Genomic DNA, 22,235 nt, shown 5'->3' on the forward strand with positions numbered 1-22,235 from the left:
AGTATCTGAGGAGTCCTGCAAGAGATGTAAATTGACACTTAAAAAAAACCCCATGATTTTGTTTTGCTTGTTTTAACAGTGATTGTGTGTTAGCTTTTTAATACTCAAATCAAGTTGCAAGTCTTACACTTAAAGGTTAATCTTTAAAGTGAAGCGCAGAAATCCCCCTGGGATTCCTTGTAGGTGTTGCTGATGCCTGCTTCCATGGGGGAGATGGACTCTAGAGCTACGTAAACAGAGAGAGTAGTAACTGAAAATGTTTGACTATTAATCTTCTTAAATTATTAGTGATAGAATAAAGTACAGGTTAAAAATTTTGACATAACTATGCCCTTATAGATAATGTGAAGCTGGTAGGCTGTGGAGTTTAATTCTTTGGTGTGTGTTTAGCTCCATATGCTTTTGACTGACCTAGAAAATAAAGACCTTTTTTGTGCAATTATGTTCACAGTGCGTTTGGTCTATTTTTCTGGCTAGCTTTTTCCTGCATTTTTTGAAGCACTGCAGTTTCTTCAGTGTCTGGGTGTGTTGAATTTAATTAAAAATGTAACATTTAAATAAAGAAGCTGTGCAAATTTTGTCCTTAGCATGGGGTAGGGCGTCAATTAGAAGGCTGTTTAACTAGATACTAGATGAGGATAAAGTTGATCATCAAAACAAAATACTTCTTGATATCATCTCTTTATTAGGGAACTTCAGAAGCGTAGAATAATTAGAAGTAGCTCTTAATTTTGTGTGCATATTTGTACAACAGACAGACCTTCATCATTTTTTGCCTGCAGCAGTTTTTTATTAAAAGAAAAAAACCCAACACAACCCCTTACTGTGCTGGTATACCAGACTCCTGCAGTACTTGTGATTTACTGTTTGTGTCCAAGGAATGTAAACGTAGATGTCTCTTTCATTTGTCTGTCAGATGTTAAGAAAAAATGAAGAAATTCATATCGCTAGCTCAGAAGGAGGAGACAAAAGGAGGCTCTTGGCTAACTGGTGAAATACTATTTTGGTTAAGAATAAATTTTATCTGAGCATTATAAGTGTATCTAAGTGTTTTCCAGTCAACAGCTCAGGCTAAGCAATCTCTCAGGAAGCTGAAACACATCTTTGGTTTTATGGTAACATTTGAAGATTAACAGAATCCTGTTCAGTGTTTCCGTCTTCTTCCCCACACGTTCGCTGTGGCCATGGAGCAACGCGCGTGCCCCTTGTAGTACAGGTGCCCTCTGAGGTTGTACGCTGTTTCTGAAGGGTGGGTTTGGGACAGGGATTTTCCCTGACTGTTTTCTGATGCAGGGGGGTGAGAGTCACAAGGCAAACCCTGAACAACATGGCAGGAGAATGCTGTGCCAGAACGCTGCAAAGAGGTTAGGGGAAAAGGAGCTGCAGAGCTGGTACCACGGCAAAAGGAGGAGCGTGAGTTAAGAGCCGGCTGGTGCTGCTGGGCTGCAGGGTGGATTTCAGCACTGCTGCCTACGGCACAGGTCTCTCCACGTTGGGAAGTGGAACTGTGGCTGAGTGTACAGCGCTGGGTTTGGTAGTTCTGAAACATTAAAATCCAGATACTGACTCTTTCCTGAAAATGCCATTAATAAAGTGTATTGTGGCCTCTGCTTAATTCATACCATGGGGCTGGGATACCAGGTTGATGGAGTGTGAAAAATTTCAGCTGGGAGATTTGACTCTTGTTGTTCAGGAGGTGTTTGCCTGTGTTTGGCAGGATGATAATCTGTCCTTTCCATTTTGAAGTAGCTGAAGCTTGGAAGGCAGAAGCAGATGCCTGCACTGGAGTTCAGGGGTGCACTCGCTAGAGGAAGCTGCTTCCACTCCAGAAGACCTTGACAAGCCATTCTGCCATTCAGACAAAGCTTTGCTGGCCTTCTGCTCGGAAAGTGGCCTACAGGCAAAATACTCTTTCCCCCCCCGAGGTGCATCCTGCACAAAACAGAAGCTTCTGACTGTTTGACTGTTCACCTCTGAAGGTTATGAGACTTTGAGGGGCTGGAAGGAAGATGGAAGTAATAAAGTAATGATAAACTAAGTCCATTTTTTTTACTAAGACTGAAACATGGTATGAGATATTTGTTTTCACAGGTTTTAAGTATTTAAGTTATCCCAATACTAAGATAATAGCTAACTACAGAGCTAGCTGAGTACAATAGAGACAATTTATAATTTTGTATGCTCAGTTGTAGGAGGGAATAAAGGCTATAATTCATTTCTGTGTTTTGTGTTCTCGAGACTTTGATGTGTACATGTGCAGTCAGAGCTTGGCAGAAATTGCTGAGATCATAAGAGTTTGCTGTCCAGTGGGACGTGCATGCTAACTGGGGTGTGTGTGGACAGCTGCTGGAACCATCATTGCCTCTGAGGACTCCAGTCTATCCTGCTTTGCCTTTTATTCAGAGTTTATAAAAAAGAATTGGGCAAATGTGTGAGGGAAGGGAACAAAGAGAATAGTGATGAATGAGAATATATTTATGTAAAATTCTGATGTTAAAATAGTTGTTTTATTCATGTCCTGCAACTTCTAAAGGTGTCCTGAAACTGCAGTGATGCCTCTTGCAGAGTTTCGTAGAGAACCCTTCATAGATAATGTCCCTTGGCTTTATTTTCACTAAACTTATAGCTAGCTGGTTCGAGCGAGGATGGGCTCATTGTATGATCTTAATTTGGGAACAGAGAAGGCTGGACTCATTCAGGCTGCTGTATTAAGGACAGCTGCTTATTTCGTCTTAGTTCCTTAACTTACTGCAGCTATTGCTTGTAAAATTGTGTTCTTACACCTAAGGCCTACTTCAGTTTGCTGTGTGAACTGTTATTTATATCACAGTCTATAACCCAAACCTTGGTTTCTGTTTTTCTCATGGCTTGTGCTTAGTCTTTCATTGTAGTATTAAGCTACAGCTTCAGTGCGGCACTAAGGTTGGAACAGATTTGCCTAAATGTTTGATCTTGGGAGATTAAGGCTCTGTATACCTGTAGAAGACAGATTTGTATCTTGCTATTTTACTCTTATGCTTTGGGCTTTATGGCTTGCAACAGACAGTACTTAAAATAATGCCTACCCATGTTAGCATTACTCGTGAAAGCATGTGGAGCATGTCAGATAACGCTCTGTAACGTCTATTTTTGTTGTTGTTGGGTTGATGTGACACTTTTATGCTTGGGGAGGGACTGACGTAAAGCCTGCCAAGACTTGGCTTTCAGAGGGTGTCTGCAAGTAGGTTTCTAAAGAGAAAAACATTCTTTCAGGTAGGAGAGGCTCCTCTGTAATAAGGTTGAATTTTCTATTGCCATCAAAGATAGCATGACTACCAAGGGCGGACATGATACCAATTTGAATTTGGAGCAGTGCGTATTAATGAAGTCTGAGTCCTTCCAAATTGCAGATTAGGTGGGCTAGAAAGAAGTAAAATGTTGGTGAAGAGGCGTTCGGTATTTCCTGCCTTTAACTTTCGATTTTTTGTTTTGCCTTCTTGTGGCTTCATGGACAGCTACTTCACACGAGAAGTACAGCTGGTAGGAAGGAGATACGTGACTGCCTGAAAGGGATTTATTTGTTCTCCATGTAGTGGTGGGCTTCAACAGCTCCAATGCTTATTAGGTATGGCAGGAAATCCTCAGTACTGCTTTAATTAGTCTGGAGAACCACAGGCCTCTCAGGTACAATTTCATAATAATCTGAAAAAATCTCTCTTCTTGAGCTATAGTATTTATTTATGTAGCAAGCTTTTTCTTTCCTTCATTGGGGTTTCTCACTGTTCTTCATGCCTTGTGTGAATATAAGAGGAATCAATACAGATCTTTGATTTAATCTTGGCTGTTATAAGATGAATGAGGAAATTTTTTATCAGCGTTGTTTTGTCTTGGAAACAAGCACTGAGAGTGTATTCCTAAAGAGTCTGAAGTAGGATCCTAAAGAGGTTGAGAGTGAGCTCTAGAAATAATTGAGTAGCTCATGATTCTCTTCCCCTGACGGACTGAAATGTAGATTTTGAGCATTTTGAACTCAAAGAGGAGTAGACTGCTGTAAGTCATCTATTACCTGTGTTGTGGGTGTACTTCAACAGCAAGTCGTGGTGCCGCATCCCAGCTCTGCCAGAACGGGGCTTGTACTGTACCGTGCCATCTCCACCTATGTTAGGTTATTGACAGTGATGGGGTCATGGCAGGACAGTGATGGGACTGGAGGTATTGGTCATGATGAACTGCAGAGGCAGTTAGAGGCAGCAAGTAACAGCCAGTAACCTCATACTGGGGACAGGCGATTGCAGTGGGGTTTGAAGGGATGGCAGCCTGGGGTGTGGATGCGCAAAGCAGCAGCACAGCATTGATGCTTCAGTACCAAAAGGCTGGCAGTAGTGTAATACAGAATACTGCAACACGGGTAGTCTGTGTATTGCAAGCAGTTGTCTTTTGACAGGTCACAGCAGTTAAATCCTCAAGAAACCAAAGTGATATGTGCAACAGCAGAAGAAAAGAAATAGCTGAGTGCTGTTAGTGCGCAGGGCCTTAGCAGCAGGAGGAACTTGAGGCATTAAAATACATTCAGAAGATGCTAACATCTAATTCCTGCTCTGTGCAGTGTAGGTTAAAACATCATCAAGATTTCTATCAGTCTGACCAGGCTAAAGTCCCTTCAAACTCAACAGTTGGTGGTTGGTAGGAGCTGGAGAAAGAATTATTTCAAAGAGATTGTTAGTGTGTCTGGAGTATATTTTTCAGTTGTTTTGAACAGATTCACTAACAATTCTTTCCTTGTTTCTGCTCTTAAATGCGTAATACTGTTCTGGTCACCTCCAGTGCAGAACTGCAGTTGTGAAGTACTTGCATCTTCAAAAGCTTGATTCTTCCTTTTTGAATGATGTGCGCTTAGCTGTCCCTTGACAAATAACAGCGTATCTTCTGAAAGGATGAAATGAAGCACATCTGGGATGCACTGTATGACACAAAACTGGGAGGAGTGCTTAACAGACCTGTGCTGCCGTACAGAGGGACCTCAAGGGATTGGAGAAATGGGCCAGTAGCAGTCTCATGAAGTTCAGCCCAGGGACGTGCCAAGCCCTGCCCCTGGGGAGGGATAACCCCGTGCACCAGTACAGGCTGGGGCTGAGCAGCTGGAAGGCAGCTCTGCAGTGAATGACCTTGGGGTCTTGGTGGACACAAGGCTGGCCAGGAGCCAGCAATGTTCCCTTGCTGTAAAAGTGACCAACAGCCTTCTGGGCTGCGACGTGCAGTGTTGCCAGCGGGTCAAGGGAGGTGATCCTTCCCATCTGCCCAGCACTGGTGGGGTCACATCTGGGGTTCTGAGTCGAGTGCTGGGCTCTGCAGGACAAGAGAGACGTGAACGTAGTGGAGAGAGTCCAGCAAAGAGCCACGAAGTTGATGAAGTAGTTGAAGCATTTGCCATGTGAGGAGAGGCTCTGAGAGCTGGGGCTGTTCGTGCGGGAGAAGAGATGGCTCGGGGGGAATCTCATCAATGTGTGTAAATCCCTCATGAGGGAGTCAAGAAGATGGAGCCAGGCTCTCCTCAGTTGTACCCAGTGACAGGACAAGAGGCAGTGGGCACAAACTGAAATACGGGAAACTGTCTGAACATAAGAAAACATGTTTTTACTGTGAGGGTGGTTGAACACAGGCACAGGCTGCCCAGAGAGGTGGTGGAGTCTCCATCCTTAGAGATGTTCAAAACCTGCCTGGATGCCGTCCTGGGCAGCCAGCTCCAGCAGACCCTGCTCTGAAAAGCAGCAGGTTGGACTGGATGATCTCCAGAGATGCGCTTCTATCTCCTCCATTCTGTGGCTGTTGCTGTTACAGGAAACTGCTGGCTCATATCCTCATTAAGGTAAAAGCTGCTAAACTGTAAAGGGTGCTGTGCCCAACTGTCCTTAATTTGCATGAAGCTGCTGTGTCTTTACTTTGTCTTAAGGAGTCTTGCAAACCATACCATACAGGGCAGCAATTGCTTCAGGATTATTGTGTGCCCCGAGACGGCTGTCAGGCTGTAGTCCTCAACAGGGACAGCCCATTGACTTTATCGGCGTTGTTATATTTTGGCACAGGAGACCGCAGTGCTTCTGGATGCAGGTGTGTTGTCTCCTATCGCTGTGCAAGCCCTGGCACCTGCTGAGGATCGTCTGAACTGGTCGCTGCGGCTGTCACAAGCCCAGGGTTACGCAAGTGTCAGGGTAAAAGCATCCAATTCTGTGGGGGACACCACAGCCCATAAAACAACGCAGTTGTTTTTCACTTATATCTGCTCTTTCAAAAACGGTCTGAATCATTCTTGTGGTGCATCCCTGGCGCATATGTGCCAGTTCAGAGATCACAGTATGGCAGAGTGTGGTTGATGGTATTTTTGCTTTATATTTCCTGGCTTTTGCAGAGTTAGCTTTAACTGTACTGTCGTTTGCCAGTGAAATTTGTATCAATTTCAGTTTTGGATGACACTTAATGGACTGGTTTTATGATAGTCCATATGCTTGCTGATTTTCTTTTAAGCTACCTCAGGTGGGAAATACTCTTCCCAGAAAAGGGGGAATTGAGTTTTTTATGTGAACGTGCCCTGACCTGACCATCAGAGGAAAAGTGAAGAAAACGAGAAAGTTGAAAATGAGAATAAGCAGGACGGACCCTTCGCCCAGAAGCATCTTCTGATCGGCGTGCCGTTTGTCTGGGTTGGTGGTGGATGCTTTTGCATCCACAAATAGTAGGAGTGGTGTTTGGCCTCTCTGCCTCAGCCCTGTGGTGTGAGGTGGTGGAGGATGTTTTGCAGTGTTGGGCGAGGTCTGGGCTCGGCACCTTTCTCAGCCTTCCTAAGGCTGTGCAGAGCGTGGCGGTGGGGTAGCTCTGGCTCTCCAGGGGCTGCTGGTGTGGAAGCGTGCTCTGTGGCTGCTGCAGGCTGGCATAGATGCTTTGAAATTATTTTCTGAGATGGTACAAAAATTTCTAAATAGAACTTGCTTCCAGCAGGAGAACGTGGTTTAAAATACTGCTGGAAGCAAGTGGAAAAGAGCCTTGAACGCGACTGTGAATGCTCGAGGAAGAATGTCAAATCTCTGCACAAACTTAGTGTGTTCAGGAGACCCTGGGGGAACATCGCGAAACTTCACCTTCCACTTGCCAGCCCTGGTACTGACTCAGTTTCGGTTGCAAACAAAATGGAAACTCCCTCACTATCGCTGTTCCCCCCGCCCCCATCCTCTCCCCCTTAACCCAAAATACCCGTTTGGGCTATATGAGGACTTTCTTTAGGAAGGGAGACTTTCTGGTCACTGGACAATTTTTCTTCTTCAGAGCCTTTACGTGGTGTGTGGGTGATGTTTATGCGGTGATCTTTTTAAGTTGAGAAAGGCTTTTTAAAATAAATGATAATAAAAGAATGGGTTGAAGCAAAAATGAGACCAAACATCTTTTTAGTCGGTAAATTTGCTTATTGCTGATTCCTTCTGGCAAGTTAGGCTTATGTGGAAGACTGCCCAGGAGATCTGTAGCCTTTTTGTTGGTGCAAAACATGTTACTGTCAGAGCTCGCCAGACACATTTCTTCTGGCTGGTTAGCCAGTAACTCTCTTAATAGGTACCAAACAACTTAGCAGTGCTCCTTTTTTTTTATTATGATTTTTTTTCCTCCCGGCTTCCCATGGACCCGAGGCCTAGGAGTGCGCTCCTTGTCAGCAGCGGGCTGCCAAAGCCGCCTTGGAGGATTTGGCACCAGACACTTTTTCCATTTACTCTGCAAAGTTGTTTCTCTGGTAGTACAAAAAGAAATGTTCTCAGAGCTCTTGTTATGCAAGTTGAATTTCAGAGAAAATGACATGAAAAGAGTCATCAGTATAATTGGGAGGCTCCTTTTTAAAAAAAATCATTAAGTTGATGTGAAGTGATAGTGCACATCAGGAGCCTTGCTTGCAGTTTCACTGACTTCAGGAAGAGCATTGCTCTTGCCACATGCACAGTTGACGTACCTTAAAAGTAAGACTTCCGGAAAGAGCATGTTTGGTTTTTTTTTCTTTTTTTTTCCTGTTTGCAACATTATTTCTGTGCATATTCTTTATGGGATTTTTGTAATTTCAGTACTATGCATCTATCTTACATGGGATCATCAGTTCAGATGGCATCCTAAAATGCTTATATAGAAGTAAATAAGACATTCTTGCATCTTTCTGTTCAATTCTTAGAAATAAGACCAAGCAAGAACAGGGACGATATTCTGGAGGTGTAAACAGTGTGGTATGTTTTTTTACTCTGAGGAGTTTCTGACTTTCTTTTGAAGGAATGCCATTCATAGCAGTTCATTCGAGCAGTAACTGGAAGCACCTTTCCGGGCAGTGCTCATCAGTTCATAGTGTGTCCAGTGGGGCTTATTTCCTTTCAGTTGCAGATTTGATCACTAAATTAATATGTGCTGGAGCCTGTAAATGCACTTCTGGGGAAGAGTGAAGAATCTTGAAAATTGACGATATGTTCCGAGTTCCCGGGTGTAGCTGTGGTGCCAGCGCACTGAACTGATGTAAGCTCTGGCTTAAGGAGGCAGAGGCCATGTGTTTTTTTTAAGTCCAGCCGTGAGTCTGTTAAGGCTGGGGAAGTTGAGCAGTCTTCATAGTTGTTTGGTTGCTGTCTATGAATTTAATGCTGAATTATGAGATTCGCGTTGCATTGTCTATGGGTGAGCATAGAAAAATGGTGTGACTATAGTTTCATGTCCATGCATTTGATTAGACTTAGCGTGTGGTTTCATAGCAGCTTGCGCCTTTCTGGCACAGGGTTTTTTTGTGAACACTTGGTGAGGTCCTGGGCACTAAATTGGTCAAAACAGCGCCCAGCCTGTGCTATTTACTGCCTCGCTGGCTTTGTTACCTACCTGTTTGGCACCCGAGGCTGGCACGCCAAGGGCTTAGGCGAGCAGTGGTGCTCGTCCAAGGGAAGGGACGTGGCAGTGTGAATCCAGAGATTGGCTTGAGCTGTTGTAGAGCTGTAATTCAAAAGCACTTGTTTTAGTCAGGGCAAATAACTGATACAGGATTAAATTATTTCTCGTGTGCCTTTTTCCTCTCGCTGTGACAAATGTAAGGCATTGCATATGCTATTGAACAAATAGATGGAAACCACTGGCAACCCTGGGTTTTTTTGCAAATCATGGGAAAGGTGAAAATCGAGATGAAGAGACCCTGACCTCTCCTGGAAGCAAGGCCTGAAGCGTGGGAGAAGCATGAGTGATTGTGGTGAAAAGAAAATGGTGAAATGCGCAGAAGCTTCGATGTTTCCAGGTTTTGTCAGAATTACTTCTAGACTGCCTAGTGTGCCATGTTTTCTTATAACTGTGTGTTTTTATTGAAATAGATTCTTTTTGTGCCTTGAGTCAGGAGCATGATAAGTTTTAGGTAGTATTTTTATACATTTATGTGTCTTCTAGAAATAGATGTTGTCAGCCTTGGGCTCCATGTGATTTCCCCCCCCCCCAGCAGGGAATTTTGTAGCTGCTGACAGTTTTCACTCTGTCCCCACATCCCCTCCACATAGCCTGTGCATAGGTGGTTTTGTCACAGCGTGCCTGAAAAGTTTAGCAAGCTTAGTTTTTAGCATTGCAGAATTTGAGCAAGTGTTAGTTTTTAATTCACTGTGGATTTTATACATTAAAACTAAAAATTTAAATTCTGAGTAGAATGAGTTTAATCTGCTTGCTTTTCCTTACCAGCTGTCATGCTGTGTGTATAGCTGGCACAATGCTAGTGACTGTACTTAACCGTGGGTTGGGGTTTGTTGCAATTTTACCTGAACTTTCTTTGATCTCTCTGAGAAGCAGCAGTGCGGATTGTGAGGGGAAGGAGGCAGGCTGTTCTGCGGGAGCAGCAGTGAATGGGTTCCTGTCATGGAGCTTTGCACTAGTTGAACAAATGTTGGTTTTGGTTATGTTACTGAAGTGCAGTTATAGCTCACCCGTTGTATTATTTCTTGGTTGAGTTTAAATCAATTTCTGTTCTGAATAGAATAGTATAGAGACTTAAGCTTTTCTAAACAAGAACTTGGATAAACAAGGGTGATTCTCAAGAGTGTCTTGTGCCTTTTTTGATATGAACTGCATCCAGGATGATGGCTTTCTGTCTCCCTTCTCCAGTAGTCACAGGAGGAAGACTTTCAGATGTGTCTGCAGACTTTGTCATGGATGACTTGAGACATTTATAGTGTGCTCTGAATTTTGGAGGGCGTTTACTTAACTCCTCTGGAAAGTTGGGCCCTTTTAAGGCAACGTAAGTTGTGCAGTCAAAAAATCTTGATAACCCAGATTATCAAATTTTTTGGGAAGATCTTGGTTATAAAAATACTGAAAATGTAAATTCTTGTGAGGTAACAGCATGGTGTTATGTATTAAACTGGCAACTTTCCTCAGCTTGTTTAGTTACTGAGTGGCTTGACAGATTCTTAAAATGGATTATAGCTGACTTCAAGTATCAGCTTGGGAGCGTGAAAGAGCAGTACGCTACGTTGGCAGTAGAAGAAGAATTGGTTGAAATGACACTGTCCCCTGCCTTGTGAATCACTGGGCTTTAGTGTGACACTTCTGTTATTAATGCTAGGTAAGAAACAGTAGGATGTTTTTTGGGGCCTTCCATACCTCTGCAAGTGATTTATTGTAGACTCCAGCTTCTTTGCAGCCAGCACATTTGACAATAGAACGCTGGCCTTGATTTCCTCCTCTGCCACAGCTCTGGTGCCTTTTGGCAGTTTATTGCCATAAATAACTGCACTAGATAATCTTCAGCTTGCTTTTAGTTATCTGGTTATGCCTGACCTTGTGCATGGGGCCTTCTACGGTCTTTATTGTCTCACTCAAAAAAACATGATGACTTCACGTTCATCCTGTTGTACTTAACAGTTTTGAAAAGATTTCGTGCAAGCTCTATCACCACAACGTGCTGTTTTTGTGGATGGGTCAGCTTCTGTGAAAGACATTCACAGTGCTTGGCCAAAAGTTTAAAATAGTAACTGGTCTCGGTTACTTCTATAATTACCAGTATCATTTCATGTATCTTATGATTTGCATATCATTTTGCAAATGTCCAGATGGAGAGGAAAATAAATTTGCAGTCACTCTGAACCTGAATTTATAAAGGATGCATTTTAAACTGATATTTGCTGTTAAGAGTGTGTGTGTGAAGGCTGAGAAATGAATTGCAGAGGCTGGGAACAGACATCAGCATTCGGGTAGAGAGGAGCAGGCTGTCTGCTCTTACAGTTAGGATAGAAAACAAATTCCAGGGAGAGTGGAAAAAGGCAAATATTTTATAGTCTCTTGAAATGAGAGGGTATATACCCACACTAATTACTTAAAGGAATTCTTCCGTTGTTATCAGAAAAGTACAATAATATTAAAATGTTAATCTAAGATTAAACTAGTTGCTGACTCTCTAAATGGTATTTCATTCCCTTTATGTGACTGAAGGACTGTGGTAAAATAGCTGAGATTGGACTGCAGACAGTACTGTTGCTGCAGAAATACTGTCGATACTGTAAATTATCCTAAGGGATTGATGAAACCCAAGACTACTATTCTGCTCTCTGTGGGAAGTATTAAAACCAAACCAGATCTCTGCATGAGACACCAGGTAGTCTTCATCATTGTTTGAGAGAAATGTGAAGATACAGGCCCCTCGGATCTTATGCCGTAAGTTTGCAGCCTGTGAAAATGCAAGAAGATGCAACTGGCCTTGTTTCATCTCTTTCCGAAACTGCCGTCAATTACTTTGAATTCAGCAAGGACAGCATTTAGTCTTTAGTGAGACATGAACCTTTGTTTCAAAGCGTACAAATTTAAAAAGGATGGTAGATCAGTTTGGTTTTGTCTGCAAATAAAATTTTGTTTCTTGGGTGTTGGCTTTTTTTTTTAAATTTCAGCAATTTCTATAAAATTTCAAGTGCTCTGAAAAAGTGCAGGGGGCCAAATTCTCTTCTGAAAATGACGTGAAGTGGCAATGGAAGTTGGAGGAGGATTCCCTGTAACTTTGTTTATGGCATAGTTTCTGAAAAAATAGCACTATGCATAATGTTCGATGTATACTAATAAATGCCAGAAGTATCCATTAACTGCGCAGTGGTTTGTTTGTGTGAGCTGTTGTATTTATTATTTACTGTTATAACTAGTGACTATGGGAATATTTAACTTCCCATATTATGCTTCAGTCTCAGAAGAGTTGGTGGATGAATTTTTCTTTTTTTCTTTTTTCTTTTTTTTTTCTTTTTTTGGGAAATGAGGAAGTGAAAAAGACCCAACATCGTCCACGTGATCGTGGGGCTGCATGTAGGTTGGTGGCAGGGTGGAGGATTTTGTGGGCTAAAATTAGCCAAGAATATCTGGAGTAATAATCTCTGTCATTTGAAGTTTGTCTTAACTTTGCAGTTCTAGCTGAGGATGAGTGTGGTGCCAGCAGAATACTGTCAGGGAGTCTTCTCCTTAGTGCCTATGAATTAATTTCAAAATAAGATACCAATACTAGGTACGAGATCACAGCTTTGTCAAACTGTCTTGATGCCCGAGTGCCTGTGGAGCAATGCAGATGGTAGAACTGACAGCAATGTATTGAAGGCCTAAGGATAAATTACTGTCTTTTGTGGAGGGTGAACTCGTGACAGCTTTCTAGAAGACATAAAAAGTATCCTGATTTTTCACCTATCTTTTGGAAATAATAATTTTTTTGTTATTCTCCGTGACAATTTTACAGCTATTACACCCTTTTATCCCTGAATTCCTGGTGGTGTTATCTTGAGAGAAGTAGGGTTAGGAAAGAGTTGATGATCTGAAAAAAGCCCAACTTCAGAAACTTGATGCAAGTGTTGATAGTATAAAATCCCATGAATGGGCAAGCCTCTGGGCTGTCTTAAATAGTACTTGCATTTCTCACTTGTTGCACCGGAGAGGAAAAGATGGAAAGGATGACTGCTTTATGCTGGGCTTTTTTTTCTTTGGATTGTGATAAATTTTTTTGTGACCACTCTTAAAGTAGGTGGGAAGTAGCTGAATGAATTCCAAAATATGTGCAAGTGGAGATAAAATTGACTAGAGAATTGTTTGTGGCTGTTATTGTTTTTGTGTAAGCTACCTGTTCCTTTGTTTAGCTCTTTAATTGCAATGGAGATACCCTGTAGAAATGCTTTTTTTTCATAGTTTGGATAACTAAACTTCTAACTTCAATCTTGAGGGACATTATAGCTTATATAAAAGGTTGAATTTAGTTAATCTTGCTTGATATTTCTGATCAACCATATGAAAGTAACTAAGGCAGTGGGAAGACTTTAAATTTCTTTAAAAATAGCTGCTTTTTATACAGTATTATCAAAACATGCATGTCCTTTTTTCATATGCTTACATCCCGCTACTGACTACTGTGAGGTGCCACTGGTACATATGGGGAAGGCAAGAGTCTTGTTTCTCTCTTGCTGTGCCCAAGCCGTTAGAATAGCTAGCCAGAGATGCTCTTCTGCTTTCGCATTGCCTTTTTTTTAAGAGTTAAATACATTTTTGATTATTTTCATCTAGGAATTCTAATTCTCCTCAATGTTTTCCTCTTCAAATGCCTTTTCTGGATAAACAATCCTCTGTTACTAGGAGTTGGTTCATACAAATTGTGCGTATGGATTCACTGCAGGGAAGCAGTGTTCCAGCCTCCGGCTGCCTTGGTGCAGTTTGATCACTTCTCCCTGCTTCCCCCATAGTAGCAGGAGGAGCCCAAAGAGAGTTCTCTGCTTACCAACGGCTTCCTTACATGTGCTCTCTTTTTAACGTCTCGCCTTTTTTTCAGCGGAGGAGCACTGCAAGAAGCATCCAAGCTCTCCTGGTGCCCATGCTGCAGGCATGCTGCTGTCTTAGTTGGATTCAGGCTGACTTCTGCAGGCTCACAGGGTTGGGTCTGAGTCGCCCTTCTCCAGCAGAGATGTCGGGGAGCCTGCTGCCTCAGGCCTGAGCTATTTCTGTGCGCTTGTGCTGCCCTTGGGAGCCGGGCACGGCCGGGGGGGATGCTGGGCTGGAACTGCCCAACTCTGCTGCACCCAGGTCAGCTCCTAGCAGAGGGGCTGAGCTGCAGGTGTATAGCGCCAGTCCTTTCTGTATAGTGCCTATACTGTCTCTGGTTTTCCATTATTATATACGTTACCTTGGCACATGCTACCCAAAGTAATAGAAGGGTACATATAATAGCTTGTGCAGATCCTTCAGCAAGTCTTTTTTTCAAGCGGAAATTTCCTGAAGAGGGCTCAGGAGGTAGTTGAGAAGCTGGGATATTTTTAACATTTTTTTTTTTCCCCCTTGACTTTCTAAAGTGTAAATGCTCTTTCAAAAGCATTGTAGAGGTTTATATAGTGGATTTTAGACTGCTTGTTAATGAGCTTTTCTTAGTTATCTGAGTGGATTCCATAAAAAGACTGTGGAATATCTCTGAAAACCCTGCTGCTTAAGGACTGCAAGGAGAAGCAGTGGTAGGGAAGATAGACTCTACTTGCAGGGTGTTTGCAAAAAAGTGTACGGAAAAGCTGCAACACACTTTAGTTTCATAGTGACTTAGAACTAAACTATATACAAATTGGAGTTTCACTCTTGATTGATATTTTAATTTGTTAATATGTTTGGAAGCATGTCTTTCTATATGAAAGACATAGCTATTTTTAGTTATTTGGGATATTTGGAAACAAATGCTGTCTAATGAAAGGAGCTGTAAATCGGCAGTCTCTTGAATTCCTTTAGATTTTGCTCACACTAAACTTTGGGCAAGTTACTCAGGCGTTTTGCCAATGTTCTTTCATAAAGTGAAAGTGGTTCAATTTTTTTCTGCCTTGTTGGTTCTAATGACTGTTTGAAAGGTTTGGCTGGTGTGTGACTACTTTGAAGCTGGAAATCATTAAGTAATGCTGAACAGTAGATTTATCTGCCTCTCATTCTTTGTATAACAACTTCACCAGTTGCTTGCATGAGTATTCCATTTTTGCAGATGTGTGATTACAAGACAGGTAGTGATGACAAAGTAATGACACCACACGGTCACATGAAATGCTGAGTTCGTCAGGGAGGTGGTAATGTGCAGGTAAGTGTTAGTGAGCGGTGCTCAGCCCTTGGGAGGCTCTTCGGAGCCGTGCCGTGGCTTTCCTGCACCAGAACACGAAAGCAGGCTCGGTGCCGTGCCTGCAGATGAGGATGTAGAGGAGCACAGGGGTTACCAGGATTTGTCGGGCTGGATCTGTTTATGCCATGTCTTGGGTAGCGATGTGTAGCACATGTGAAAAACTTCTTTGTGGAATGCAAAGCTAACTTAAAAGAACAAGACAACTTCTCCCAACCCCAAACCTCACCGTGAACCCCTCTCCTCATAAGCAGCTACTCAACAACAGCCGCTGAGCAGCTGCCTTGTTCTGAAATCGTGAGGATTTACGTTTGTTCTTTCACAGTGTCTCCATCTGCATCTTTGAGCTGTCCAAAGCTTCGTTATCCATTTAAACAGAGATCTGTAGAATTTTACAAAACTCTTAGTAGCTTTTATGGCACGGCAGTGAATTCTGTTGATTAGATTGTCGTTCTCAGTAATCACCTTCCTATTGATTGTTTTTAGGCATGTTGCCTTACCAGTGAGAAGTTTGCAGTGAAAGTAATCTGGGATGTGTGTGATGGAGGCCTGAAGAATAGGAGCAGGTCTAGCACAGTAGCATCTACAAACATTCGATTTCCAAAGAATCAAAAATGTGCTCTTGGAATAAGGAAGGTAGGCAGCTCAAATTTAACCTAATTCAAAGTTGTATCTCCCCAAATGGAGAAGCTGTATCATACTGTTGGATTACAGTGGGACTAACTCATATTTAGGTGTTTCTGATGATGAAGTGATGTGGTTTTCCCAAAGATGGCAGCCCCTGTGACACCAGTAAGACTTGTGGTGGCTCTGCTTTTCTGAAGCCACACAGGCTTAATTATTTCATTGTGGAAGCTGGGAATGCTTGTGTCACCATATAGAAGCCTTTTAAAAAGAATTTGCTAATAGCTGTCCATTCACCTTGCTACTACTGTGTCTGCACTGTAGAGAATCATGGCATACTCTTTGGAGGGTATTTTAAAATCCATAGCCTGAGTTAGATTACATTTTCTCTAAAGTCTGTGAGTACGGGGAGTATGTTTGATCTACTGGGTTTATTCCCTCTACCCTATTTGAGGAAATCACTGGAGATACTAGTTGTTATTTTGAGGTGGATGATTTCTGCTGTTAGAAATGAGACACTTTTTGTTCTTAACAACATAGAAACCTGTCCATGGTTTGACTTCAAAACTGAACTTCTATATGGGTATCCTATGCTAAATTTTTGAATGTGTCCGTGTATGTAGCTGGTTAACACGCAGCAAGTTTAGCAAAAAAATTAAAATCACTGGGAGAGAAGGCAGAAAATATAAACTCTTATTTACTTTAACTACTTTATTGTGCTTTGTTTCGAATCGATTGTCAGGTGAAATAAAGCGCATGTCTCAGAAGAGAATAAGGCTGAAATCTCAGCAGTATGTGTTCAGAATGTAAGAAAGTAAGTAACCACATTATCCAACTCTGTTTCAACTGTGGTGAAATGCAGCAGATCCCGTTGTCCTACCACTCTTACCTGGAAATTTTGTTCAGTAACTATTTCAATTAAAAAATAATTGAAGAAATTGAAGAAAAATTGAGATGAATATAGCATTAAAAACTAAAGATGACAGATCTGTGAGGCTGATGTCAGTCACTTGAAATGTTAGAGATTAAATTCTTACTCTTTTTCAAGTTAGAAAGACAATGTCACGTAGGCCTGCTTCCATCGTTCCATAATCTGGGAAGGCCATTTCAGTAAGGTGTGACTTGATCGTGTCCTTCAGATAGGCTGCTGTGAAATGCACTTTCAGTAAGAACAAGATGGGTACTTGCTCCTGTTCATGGGTCTCGCTATATGGACTTGGTGTAAAAGAATGCGTTGAGGGAGTGCGGGATACTCTGTACATGGAGTCGGTTTGCTGTTCTGCTGACCACCTTCACATAGATCATGTAACTGTGTAAATGTGTGCCTGGCTTTTGGGCTCAGTAAGTCCAACAGGACTGCTTGTTGTGCTGGGATTTAAGCACAAGATTAACAGAATTGGGGCTGAAGTAATACTGCTTACCTTGTGGAGCCCTGGAGTGAAGCACGGTTTATCTTGACCACGAGCACAACAAACGAAAGTGTCAGAATGGGGCAGATGTTTTGAATGTCCATAATAAAGTAGCTTCTAAATAATAATGACACTCTGCCAAACTTAAAGTCATTATTCAGAGCTTTTCTTCTCACCCTTTGCTTTTAAGTAGAAATACAGCAAATATCCACAACTACAAATTAATTTCCAAAACAGAGTTTGACTTTTAAGGGGATATGTAGAATCAAAAACCGTAGCTTTTTCTCAAGCTCTGTCAGAGTATTCTTGCTGTATTTTGAATACATCCAAGGTGTATGGTGATTTCTTCGGAAAACAATTCAGTCTGTTTTCAGAGCAGCACTTTAATTGTTGGGCCTCAGGTTATGACTTTAAATCTATGCTGCACTGTTTTATGTTCAGTATATCATTTATAATGTTTAAAAGACTTTGTAGGACAAGTGCTGGGAAAAAAGAAGGCATCGAATTTACAGACCTTAAATATGCACAATAAAATCATGAACACTGTCCATTTGAATTGATGACTTCAGTTTTGGGTGAATATTGTACCTCCAATTAAGTAATTACTGATAAGAAGATGAGGAAATACATTGTTCTTTCTGCTAGTGCTGTCTGTGTCACACTGTCATGCCTTCTCTGGGTTCTGACACGGAGGTTTGCAAGGCTGTTTAGATACGTATTCGCCCTCATAATGTGAGTGTACTCTTTTTATTGGAATAGTGTGGGAACATGATCAGTCGATGTAGGGACTGACTGCTGTTACTTTCTGTTTGGTCATAACCCCACAGTACAAAAGGAATACCTGCGTTCAGAGAGAGGTTTGGTTAAAACCCAGCTCTTTCAATTGTGGGGGGAGCTTGGCAGGCTAAGCCAAGCTTAGTTGTCTTGCCTGTTTCCCTTCTGTGAATCGCCTTCTGAAACCACTGTGAACTCTCTTCTGGACGCCTTGCTGCCTCCTTAAGGTGGTGGGGGCCCCAGACCGAATGTGAAATACGTGTATTGTTCCTGCAGTTATTCTTGGAACAAGTGAAAATGACCGTTAGGTTTCCTTGACAACCTATAACTTTCTTTTGAAGTGATGTCAAGAAAACAAACGTGTTCTTGAATGAGGTACAAGTCTCACAGCTGAGTCCGAGGGCTCTGAAGGGAAGGGGCTGTTAACCCCTGCCTTGTCACGGCTTGGTATGAAGGTTCATGTTTGCCCAATGCTACGGGGAGGCGGGGGGTAACTGAAAGGAGTATGTCTGACGTGGTGGTGGTGATGGCTTTGCAAAGAGTGTAGTCACCTACAGTCTTGCTCAAATTTTTCTTTGAGCTGAAAGGTTATGTGGAAGTTTGTTGGGGGGGGGGAGAATCTTTGGCCCTCAGTTACCTTTGGTTAATAGTAACTTTTTAAAATATTTTCCAGGATAGGAAGCTTGAGAAAGAGTTCACACTGGATGAAAATAATTTTCTGAAGCTGGGTATATTCCAGGAACTGTAACCCAAATGTTTCTCTGTCCGTGGAGAAGATTTCACGTTTGAAATAACTTCTACTGAAGGTATGCACATCTACCTTTCCTTTTTAAGCTCAGTAATGACAACGTGTTTTATAATGCTATATTATGTGTTCTGGTGGTTGCTAGTGAGATTGTTCTTGGTATTTAATACCTGGAGTCATTTGAGAGGGAACTGTAGTGTCACTGGGATGGTTCTGCTGATGAGATTCAGAGCTGGTTACGTACAGCTGAGAAGCTCAGTTCTGCCGTTGTTGAGTCTGCAATCTAGTCATGGTATGTTGGTCAGGTTACTCTGTAAAACCAGGTTTAACTGGTAAGCGCTGCTCAAAACTTGAGCTCTAATTTAATGTACATAATTGATGGGAAGAAGATGGAACTTCTTTTTTTCTTTCTGGTGGCTATCTATACTTCTGGGAACTGCTTGTAGCTGTTCCAAGAAGTAACAATATGGAAGTGACATGTAGTACGTTTTGTCATTGGGGTAGTGAAAGTGGATAGGCCATGATTACTCGCAGGTTTTCGTAAGGTGAGAAATCGGAAGCATCCAACAAAGTTATCAAGCAGGCAGCTTAAAGCAAACAAGAGGAGCTGCCCTTTCATGCAGCATGTAATCACATTGGGGATTCACTGCCTTGGGATTATTTGGAGATGGACTGGTTGCCTGTGGGAGCACTGCGGTCCTTCCCAGTGCCAGCAGTGGAGCTGGCTGACTCAGTGTTGGTAATTCAGTTAGGAAAAGCTTTCTTAATGCTACAAAGGCAAGAGATTTTAAGTAAAGCAAGGTCTCCCGGGGGAACAGGTTGTGAATTAAAGACATCTTAAAACTCCTAAAAGAAGGAGGAGACCCTAAGTTTTGTTGCAGAAAAGTGCAGGTTTTAGGTGAGCTGTGAATAAAGATGCTACTGCTGATGGAGTTGGTTATATTTATGTTGCATGTCAGGCCCGATGGCTTGAAACTGGTGAAAATTGAGGGTAGGTTCAGACTAGATATAAGGAAGAAATTTTTTATGATGAGGGTGGTGAAACACTGGCAGAGGTTGCCCAGAGAGGTGGTAGATGCCCCATCCTTAGAAACATTCATGGTGAGGTTGGACAGGGCCTTGAACAACCTGGTCTAGTTGAAGATGTCCCTGTTCATGGCAGAGGGGTTGGACTAGATGACCTTTAAAGGTCCCTTCCAACCCAGACCACTCTGTGACTCCATGAAAATCATTCTGGAAGCCGTCTAGGAACTACAGCATGTAGATGGTACCCAGACATTCGTAGTCATCTATGCCAGTGAGATATCTAGAAATAAAAAAATAGCAGTCGGAAGTAACAGTGTAGCCCAGTCTGGCAAATTACAGTCATCCTGGAGGTCCAGCTGGCTCAGGACCCTCCGATACCTGCTCCTGCTAACGATGCGCTTGGGAGAAGTTGAGAACAGTATAAATGTAGGGTAGGTGCTCCCACTTTCTGACAGTCACCCAGGTTAGTGACTTTTCTGAAACAGCAGTGGCTGTAAAACATTTGAGGGTCCTTCACAAACCTGTTTTTTTATGAACTGATGTAACCAGCTGAGTTTTTGAGCTCAGTTGAGCTTTTGGACTCCGTAACTATCTATGGCAGCAAGTTCCACAGGGTTTCTTCTTCCCATGCACAACGTAATTAGTGTTTCATTTTGCGTGTTGGCTGCTTGATAACTTTGTGAGGTGTCCCCATTCTTGGGTTTCTAGGAAGCTGTAAATAACTGTCTGTTCACCCCCTTAATACCATTCATGCCTTTCTCTGTATCCGTTGTTTTTCTGAGCCGTAGTCACTTATCAAGTCAAGTTTAATGCATCTTCCATTAGAAGCTGTGCTGTTTCACGTTCCGCTCAATCTCTTTTAAGAGAAGCTAATCAGACTAGCTGTACTTGTTTGAGCTCTGCTGTCTCTTCTGAGAGAAGCTGACCAGACCAGCACTCGAGATGCAAGCACACGATAGTCAAATGATGTCATGCCTTCTGTTTACTTGCTTATTCTTTCTTGTAATAACTTTTGACATTACTTTTACCTCTTTGGCTGCTGCTCTGTATTGAGATCCTTGAACAGTGGCTCCAAGATCATTTCCAAATGGCTGTAACAAATAGGATCTGTTCTATTTGTATGTTAAAATGTCATGTTTCTTCAAAAGGGTTGCCATGCATCACAGAGGAGGGCTGCTTGTTTGCTTTGTCCTGGCTGTGGCACTCAGGTCAGGCGAAGCCCTCTGGAAGGAGGGGAGATGGCTCCTTCCTGGGATCATCTGAACATACGTGGGGGAAGAAGTTCCCAGAACGTGGGATGGGGCAGGCAGAAGAGTGTGAGTGTGTGAAAGTTCAGCAGGAAAGAAACTTGTGGTGCAGGAGAGCGTGGAATGAATCTCGGACGAGCAGGGGGCAGATGGACAGCCTGGCTTCAGAACTGGTGGAGAATGAGAGACTTCCTGAGGATCCAGAGGACACTGCAGATGTTGACTGGTCCCAGAAAGCTCCTGGGTTAGACTGAACCAAGCCCAGAGGAAAGGATTTGCCAGTCAGGACATAGTGGACAGGGGCAGATTGCTTATCCCCTGCTTGTTCTCTTTTCAAAAAGACAAATTCACCTGAAGTGATGCAGTTGCTGCTCAAATACCTTTTGGTGATGTTTATAAACCCTGCAAGTATTTATTTTCCTAGCGTGCCCATAATAAAGATTTGGGCACTTTTGTATGAAAATACTGGATGGCCACAGGTCCCCGATCAGAGTGATGTTAACTAACTTAGCGGTCGTTGTTCAGTGGTGGGTTTTCTCCCATGATGAGTACTTTGCTTTTGTCAGCACTGAGTTAAATCTGCCATTTCATTGTCTGGCTGCTTATTAACATGAAATCATTCTGCAGCTGTTCGTGACAGCTTTGGTAAGTTTAAGCTAAATAATTTTTTATCACTAATAAATGTTGCTACTTTGCTATTCATCTTTCTTCTGAGATCACTTATAAATACATTGAGCAGCACTGTTTCTTTTGGGACCTTACTTGCTGCCTTTTTCTATTTTTTTTTTTAATTTGCTTTTGATTTGTTTCTTATGTTTTAACCAGCTGGTGATTCACAAAAGGAAGTGAGCTTTTCTTTAAAGTTGTTTGGAGAAGCCCATGCAAAATACTTCTGTGGGAATTCAGATGAACTATCGATTGTACTGTCCTTGTCCATCTGTTTGTTTTCGGTGTGGGTTTTTTAAATTGTGTAACAGTTTGCTTAAAAAGCTACTTTTAGGCTTCAAGTTCACCAGGTTAAATAAAGTGGTACTTTATTCCCTGCAATTAGTTGTTGGGTAGCTGCGTTTTAAAGGTGTAGAGCTCTTGGGTGAATGCCATCTAGTCCTGGTGATCTGTTACCATCTGAGTGTTCTAAAACTTTCTCAGATACTGCAATTTGAGAGAATTATCTAGATTTTTTTTTTCTTTTGCTCTGTGTAGCAAAGCTTAAAGTTATTTTTGCTTACAGAGGAAATAAAGGAAATTTTGAATTAAAACTTAGCCCCTCCCCTCCCCAAATCACAAAAGAACCTTCAAATTCA

General features: G+C 42.2%; 1 protein-coding gene across 1 annotated transcript in view; it reads left to right on the top strand.

Annotated features, from left to right (window-relative positions):
- The window catches only part of PPP6R2 (protein phosphatase 6 regulatory subunit 2), a 106,456-nt gene that overhangs the window by 10,914 nt on the left and 73,307 nt on the right, over positions 1–22,235 (top strand). The window contains 1 exon segment of the mRNA XM_050901326.1: positions 18,587–18,719. The gene's annotated coding sequence lies outside the window, so the exon portion shown is untranslated.

Source organism: Gymnogyps californianus, chromosome 1, assembly GCF_018139145.2.
Source record: "Gymnogyps californianus isolate 813 chromosome 1, ASM1813914v2, whole genome shotgun sequence".
NCBI lineage: Eukaryota > Metazoa > Chordata > Aves > Accipitriformes > Cathartidae > Gymnogyps > Gymnogyps californianus.